Genomic DNA, 9147 nt, shown 5'->3' with positions numbered 1-9147 from the left:
TATAAGTATAGCTATTAAGGCACGGGGCACGACTTGTTCTAGAAACGAAGGAGCAAGACGTCAAGGAAGTGCCCATGAACATTGAGTATCCTAAAGCCAAAGTCCTCATAGGGTCCTTAATACTTGAGCAAATTGAGCAAGACCTGTTAAACTTCCTTGAAACCAGAAGCAAGACGTTCACATGGAAACATGAAGATATGACAAGTATAAATAAGAGTATTATCAATCACAAACTTAATATTGATCCTTCTTTCAGATGAATACACCAAAAGAGAAGGAAGTTTGTGTTGGGTTTTGAGCATTCTAACACTCCTAAGTGTACATGAAACCCTAAATACCTTGGATCTATGTTTTCTCTATTATACATGCAAATAAGAACTTCCAAGGTGTTATCCTAATCTAGCATACAAAACAATGACTGTAACAAGATAGAATACATACCTCTTTGATGTAGAAAGTCTTCATGAAGCTTGAGTGCCTAGTGCCCTAAGTGGGACACCTCAAATGGTTCACACAACACCAAATACACTTGGAATAACTTGAGAGAAATCTACACTTCATGAAATCGGCTATCCCTCTCAAGAATGATACTAGTCGCCGATTTTGTCAAGAATAAGATCTTTATATAGTGTTACAATTAGGGTAAACCCTAATTGTCATGACTTTCCATTTCCTTGGATCCATGGGTTCAAATACACCATGGAGCATCCATGGACCATCCTATGGTTTTTAGCCCAACTTGATTATCCATGGAGCATTAGCCCACTATACAAGTATGGATGATTTACACAATCAACCCATATATTTAATTAGTCTTCTTTTGATCACTTAATGAATCCTAGAATAATTCTTGATCAATACTAATTAAATAATCTTATTATTCTTATTATTAATATACTAGAACTTATAATATATTAATAACCATAAGTGTCTTATTTCTCTCATTATAGTCTATCCAAGTGTATGATGCCACGCAACCCAAATGGACCATGCCGGGTCGGGTCAAGTCTTACCAATTATAGTTATGGACTTAAACATTAATCCAACAGTCTCCCACTTGGATAAGTCTAAAACTATTATTGTGTATGACTTCAGAAACCAACTGGAAATCGTAGCTCTCAAAAGCTTCTGTCGAACTCTGACCTTGTCGATGAACTCTGACCTTTGTCAATGACTTGTCCATTAGATAAGGGATCATATATTCCTCCATTCTAGATATCATATGGACTGAGACATGGATTATAATCCTTCTCTCTGTCCATTTGTTGTTTCCCGATTTCCGATTTATGTGAACTGACTAATTGAACAAATCAGATCAGTCCTGGCCCGGCCGAGCACTTCCATTTGTCATCATCAAATCATCGAGGGGCCCACAGATATCGCTTTTATCCCGAAAGTAAAAGGAATGGATAAACTTTGACTCATATGGCTTGTTCTACTACTTGTTGAATCATACACAAAGACACGTTTTATAGCACCGAGTTACCAAATGCGTTTTCGTGCAATCAATGTACTATCAACTCATAGTAACAACTCATATCTCTAGGTTTGAAGAATATAAGATATTATCATCTCATGATCACTCATGATAAAATCCATGAAGTGATTCCAATGAGCACGAGTTAAATCCAATACTCAGAACTTATGAGCACTCATGAGTGTTGTAGCCCTTTGTCCAACACCTTAGACCTCTACAAGCCAACCCATGACAGTCTTAATTCATATCTACTTCCAACATATGACCGACTGTGGATGGTTTGAATAACTTAGTCATTCCGAAAGAATAACCCAGTTTATTCGGGAAGTCAAAACATGCAAAGTGAAACACAATAATAATTGAATCCAATATGGTATCAAAACCTATGAACATAAATAAAACACCTTTTATTTATCACCATATGATTACACATTATTCATTGTATACTGTTTCAGCTATCAACTTTATTCTTGAATTTAAAACAATAGTTGTCCCATGCTCCAAGCATGTATACTATGTTTTCTAAACACTAGTCATGCCATACACCAAGTATGCATACTATGTTTGTCTATGATCTTTACTTTGTGAACTAGATCCATTGAACATAACTTCAATGATTCTCTTTTGACACTCCCAAATCCTTACTGCAAATACAAGAATTCCGAATTCATGTCATTTACTGAAATCTGTTAGATTCTAAACTTATATGCATTGATCCTCTTGTAATGATTATGCACAAAGTCAGAAAGACTTGACAACAATCATTACAGAGTATTCCAAAGGAGATCAGCTCCTTGGAAACATCCTTCTTGCATTAAGTTTCCTAATCTTAAACAGATTGAAAATTCTAACTTTGAAACATTTCCAGATTCCATTTTGACTATCACTTCTGAACAAGAGTTGCCTCCTTCCAGATTATGTCAATATGGACCTTCCAGAATTATCACTGTACTTCCAACTGTCCTTGAGCAACCAATCTTTGGTAAACCTTAGATTGTCCTCGACAATTGTTTAATCCTTTTAATCATATCCAGTTCTAAACCTTTTCCCTTCTTAATGCCCTAGGCATTTGGAAAATTTTAGAAAGGATGAATACAGGACATGTAATCGATCCTATATCCGAAGCATATGGGACACGATTCATGATGTCTCACATAAAGACTAAACCAATATTTTGCTATAATATGTCCATTTCAATTTGCCAAGTTCTCATAATTCAGATTATGAAAAAGGATGTCGTAATCATAATCGAATTTTAGAACGGAAATAATGGACCCATATACAGAATTTCCTTATGTTGAGCCATTCCAACATGAAATTCATATATATATATATATATATATATATATATATATATATATATATATATATATATATCTTTGACTAAATGATTAAAACCTCACGATCTAAGCTTATAGATTTGAGATGAAGTATAATTTCCTCTCCCTTAATTATAGCAAAACATCTTTTCCCAATTGAAACCTTTTGTTTTCTATAATTAACATTGCTAGCTTGCAATACTTATCATAATTATCATGCTCCCACTAACATGATGATTATTAGCATAACACTTATGCTCCCACTAGCTTTGACATGTACTCAGAAATCAGCTAGACTTCTAGAAATCAATACTTCATTGACTTTCTTACCAAAGTTCAGATTTATGATGCTAGATTGTTTTGATAAAACTTTATCAAACTCATACACCTTCCCTTAGATAGCACACTTGTGTATCTAAACAATTATGAAGAGGGATGCCGTAATCATAATAGTTAGACCTTTTTGCCACTTCTCACAAGTCCAGGTTAGTGTGCCGGTAAACCACACACGCTCCACTAACGACTTTGAGAATGCAAATATCACAATTGCTACCTAGCTAAAATCTACTTAGTGAAAGTGTTTCTTCACCATCATTTTCATGAATCGGAGAAAAACCTTATGACACTTAGATTTGTATGGTGTATGTGTTCTAATCCATGTGAATTGTCAAAACCATAGTCACAAGACAAGGATAATGACAAATCCAAACTCATATGGATTGAACTCAATCTTAACTTCTTGCCACCTAGCAGCTCAAGGGCCTGCCATTGCTTCTAAGTTGTTGTGCAACACATTCAGAACTCTAAGAACTCATATGCAAAGCCAACTTTAACTGGAATGGGTACAGAATATGTCAACACGATAGGTTATAAACCTCAAGTCGTGTGCTAGTGAAGAACTTCAGGTTTTATTCTTGATTAGTTCTTGAGACTTTCAAGACCTTTAAGACTCCCACTGTCCTCTTGACCTATAAGACTTTCATGTCAAATATTCAAGGGATAGTGCGGATTCTTATCAAGACAAGCACTTCACACAATTGGCCTTAGTTGGTCTTTGTTTTATCCAAAACAACACAACTTACCAACTTCAAATGTACAAGAGTAGAAAACTTTTACTCTTACATTTGACAAGTGTTTTAAACCTTCTTTGAGACATGTCACTCAAGTTACAATCTTGGAGTATGACTCTAAGAATTGTTTTTGGAACGAAGTATGAATCATCTTCTTGATTTAACCACTTCAACAATTCATAGTTCCTCTTCTTAGCTATAAGAAAGCACTTAGAGGATGAATTGTGATAAGGTCTCTAAATCATTAAGATGATCATAAAAGCTGATACGAAAGTACTCTCCCATCTTTTCAGATTTGAGCAACTTTTATCCTTCTGCCTGATTTGATTCTTCTTATTCGCTCTACCATACATTGGAGCCTTTTCCAATGTCTCAGAGTTACACTTAAGCTTGTAAGTATAATCATATTTACTGAGATTTAGTAAACTATGACGACTAGTCTTATCAATCTTTTGTGGTGGACTTAATCAGTGCACAAGAATGTGTACTCAATTCCTTAGTCCTTTACTTGACTCACACATCCATGTGACCGAGTAATTAGTCTTAATTTTTCTAATACTTGAAAGTTCTCATTCATCATGCTATACAACTTGCATCATTCCAAGTTCCGGTCCAATTCAAACTTGGGTGATGAGAATCTTTCCTTATTTGGTAAATTTAGACATTACCACAAATGAAAGAATCAATTTCATATTTCCACTCTTGCTATTAATGAAATCTTATAAGCAACAAAGATTTTCACCAAATGTCATTGTAAGGATATTTTAAAATAAAAAAAATCTAAAATTTCCTTTTATTTTAAAACTTTGTGCAAAAACTTATCCTTACAATCCATATGAAAACTTGTTGTTATCTATTCCTAAGCAAAATATCATAACTCCTAAGAAGTAGCTCAAGAATCCGATCTTCAAACTATGCGATAGAAATCCATCTACGCGATCAGATTCAGCATATTCTTTCTTTAAGTTCCTTTACTTTTCTTTGATTCTTAAAAAATCACCATGTGACCCAGCCACATCATGTACCAAGAATCTCATAATAGAAACTTAACAGAGTTAGATAGTGGACTTTACCTGAAGTAGAGTCAAACTTATGGACTTTAACATCCCTAGGTAAATTTGGCAGCTTCGCAACCAATGCCCCTTCCTATGGAAATATAAACATATTGACCCTTTGGTAACGGTACACGGGACTATCATAGACTTAGCTTTTCTCTTTACCATTTGGTCAACCGAGTTGACTATGGCCGATCCCTTTCCATTGGGAAGATAATGCTTTCCTGAATTTCCTGTGTTACTATTGTCAACGTCCATCAAGTTTTAAGGAAGTTGATCTTAACAAATAGATAAGATCATAAAGGGTCTTGTCATAGTCTGTTTCATAGGTGTCCCAAAGGAACTCACTATGTGACTTAGAAAGTGATTGAACCACCAACTTTCTCAAGACTTTGACACCTAACTATCCCAGCTTGTCAATATGTGACTACATCTCCAAGATGTGACCACACCTAGACCTTGCCTTGCCAATAGGGCTTGAGTGACCTTAAACTTTTCAAGAACTTATGGGTTAGGGAGAATAATTGGAGGAGGTGAATGAAGTATGATTTCCATGGGACATCATCTTCATTTAGGAAAGCTTGTTTCAAGAGATTTCGGAAGATCATAAATGTCTAAACCATACATCTTTTGGGAGATATTCAAGATAGTTGATCTTAAGTCCTTAATATGACACCCAATATGAAATATTAAGGCTAGGACCCAACAAACTATTTTATAACTTAGAAGAGGTATGCCGTAATCCAAGCTATAAAATATTTGAAGGTAGGTGAATGACAATTCACCAATTTCCACTAAGATAAATGAAATAATTTATTAGGTTTTAATTGGATTTGAAACTCCTAAATCTTTTGAGATTCATTGAACTTTTCAATGGTATGTTTCAATCTCGAGTGTGCCCTTCAGGTTTTGTGACTGGGATGCCGAGGATCACAAAACAAGGTGTGAAGTAACCATGAAAATTACTTGGTACCCTGAAGTGTTTACCCCTCAATCGATGTGCCGGTTAAGCACACACGCTCCATCGATACTATGATAAACATTAAGTTACCCTTTGCCTACCTTGTTAAATACGAGTTAGTGTGCCGGTTAACCACACACGCTCCACTAACCGACTTAAACAAAGTGCAAAGTGTAATTTCATGGATTAGCACCTTATTCACATTTTCCTAAATAACTAATATTGGGTATTATTAAGAGTTTAGTTACTTAGTATTTATCATTAATACTTTTAATGAAGGGAGAATTCTAGTCCTGTCAAACCCGTTCGGCTAACGACCCTCCACCAGTCAAGCAAGCGGTGGGTGAGAGTGGACACCCATTAAGTTGCCATTTTATAGGCAACAACCTTATACCCACCTTATAAACCGGCTTCGTGAATGAGGCATACTAGCGGTAAGACTGACTTTACTCTTATACATATATATATATATATATATATATATATATTATTAACTTATAATATTATAAAGTATAAGGGTTGAATTTTAACTCTTTAAAATTCTAAGGGCTAACTTGGAATTAAAGTATTCATAAGTGAAAACTTTTCAAATTCCAAAACTTGAGGGCAAGTTTTGAAACTATTCAAAACTAATTAATTCCATAACTTATGTGTTTAAAGTAGTTATAATCCAAAAACTCTTTAAGTTCCATAACTTGAGGAAAAGTTATGGAAGACTTTAAACTAATAAAAGAATTAACTTTTCTTTATTTTATAACTTATGGAATTAATTAAGGTTACACTTTTTTTTTGTTTATTATTTATTGAAGAGACTCTTGGTCCTCCATAACTTGAGGACAAATAATGGAGTCATAACACCATTTAATTAGAACTAGACTCTTCATTTTGTAACCTTTGTCAACTTTTGTGAGTTTTATGAAATTTAAATGTGACTTTTCATATAACTTTAGGACAAGTTACAAAAACATATTTTAGAATCAACTCTTAGTTTAATTTGGATTGAAAACAACTATTTCACTCAACTTTTCTATTAATCTAAGCAACTCATAAGAACAAGATAATTCAAATCAAACTTTTTCATGTAATTAGTCTAAACCTTAAACTAATACAAAACATGAATCTATTGATAATTATCTTTGCTATTGGATTAGCATGAACATTACCAAATCAAAAACAAGTTTATAAGTTCAAAAACATCTTAGGGTAATGTTCCTAGTCCAATTCCAGCCAAAAAAGTTGAATTTATGCTGTCTGGGGGTCCAACTCGTTGAGTGCATGAACCAACTCGGCGAGTTGGATGCTTTTTGCCTTGGACTCGGCGAGTCCATTCATGGACTCGGCGATTCTGCTGGGCAGACAACATCAAAACTCGATTTTCCAGCTTCTTTTGCAAGTATAAAAAGAAAACAAGCCTAGGCTCTGATACCACTGTTAGGTTTTGAGCATTCTAACACTCCTAAGTGTACATGCAACCCTAAATACCTTGGATCTATGTTTCCTCTATTATACATGCAAATAAAAACTTCCAAGGTATTATCCTAATCTAGCATACAAAACAATGGCTGTAACAAGATAGAATACATACCTCTTTGATGTAGAAAGTCTTCATGAAGCTTGAGTGCCTAGTGCCCTAAGTGTGACACCTCAAATGCTTCACACAACACCAAATACACTTGGAATAACTTGAGAGAAATCTACACTTCATGAAATCAGCTAGCCCTCTCTAGAATGATACTAGTCGCCGATTTTGTCAAGAATAAGATCTTTATATAGTGTTACAATTAGGGTAAACCCTAATTGTCATGACTTTCCATTTCCTTGGATCCATGGGTTCAAATACACCATGGAGCATCCATGGACCATCCTATGGGTTTTAGCCCAACTTGATTATCCATGGAGCATTAGCCCACTATACAAGTATGGATGATTTACACAATCAACCTATATATTTAATTAGTCTTCTTTTGATCACTTAATGAATCCTAGATTAATTCTTGATCAATACTAATTAAATAATCTTATTATTCTTATTATTAATATACTAGAACTTATAATATATTACTAACCATAACTGTCTTATTTCTCTCATTATAGTCTATCCAAGTGTATGATGCTATGCAACCCAAATGGACCATGTTGGGTCGGGTCAAGTCTTACCAATTATACTTATGGACTTAGACATTAATCCAACAGTTTGCAACCAAAAGGAATTACATCATCCAAGAAGAAATGGAAAAGCTCCTTCAGACACGGATTATCAAGGAAGTAAAGCTACCGAGATGGCTAGCTAACGTACTTGTCGTAAAGAAGAAAAATGGAAAATGGCGAGTATGTGTAGACTACATGGATCTTAACAAAGCTTGTCCTAAGGATCCTTTCCATCTACTACATATTGGCTCTATGATAGATGCAATGGCTAGCTACGAACTCTTAACCTTCATGGATGCTTCAGCAGGATTCTAACAAATCCAAATGGAACCATCCGATCAAGAAGATACAACATTTATAACACCAAAATGTATATATTGTCACACTGCAATGCCTTCCGGTCTAAAAAATGCTAGTGAAACATATCAAAGATTGGTGAACCAGATGTTTAAAGACAAGCTGGGGGACACCATGGTGGACTATTTTGATGACATGCTTGTAAAGTCAATTAAAGCTGAAGATGATCTCAGGGATCTAAAAGAAGCCTTAGACATTCTAAAGGAATACAACATGAAGTTGAATCCACTTAAATGCCACTTTGGGATGATGTCAGACAATTTCCTTGGATATATGGTAACCAAGAATGGAATAAAAGCAAGCCCGGAGCAGATAAAGGACATCATCGAGCTGAAATCTCTATCTTTAACCAAAGACAACAAAAGGCAAACCGGAAGAGTTACGACACTCAACAAGTTCATTTCAAGATCCTCAAAAAGGTGTAATCCATTCTACGATATATTGAAGAAGAACAAGATGTTTGAATGGATTGAAGAACACGAAGAAGCTTTTCATGAACTCAAAACATACTTGTGTTCTGTGCCATTGCTAGTGAGGCCTATAGATGGAGAACCACTTCCCCTCTACCTTTCGGTATCCTCAAACACAATAAGCATTGTCCTAGCCAAGGATCTTATTGGAGACCAACATCCTATCAACTATGTAAGTAAAAGGCTTCTGGATCCTGAGACTATGTATTCTCATCACGAAAAATTATTTCTAACATTAGTAACTGCTTCTACTAAGTTAAGACATTATTTTGAGACACATACTATACATG

Source organism: Lactuca serriola, chromosome 3 (assembly GCF_051521515.1).
Source record: "Lactuca serriola cultivar US96UC23 chromosome 3, Lser_US96UC23_V15, whole genome shotgun sequence".
NCBI lineage: Eukaryota > Viridiplantae > Streptophyta > Magnoliopsida > Asterales > Asteraceae > Lactuca > Lactuca serriola.
The sequence above is the reverse complement of the archived record's forward strand: the minus strand, read 5'-3'. Positions refer to the sequence as shown.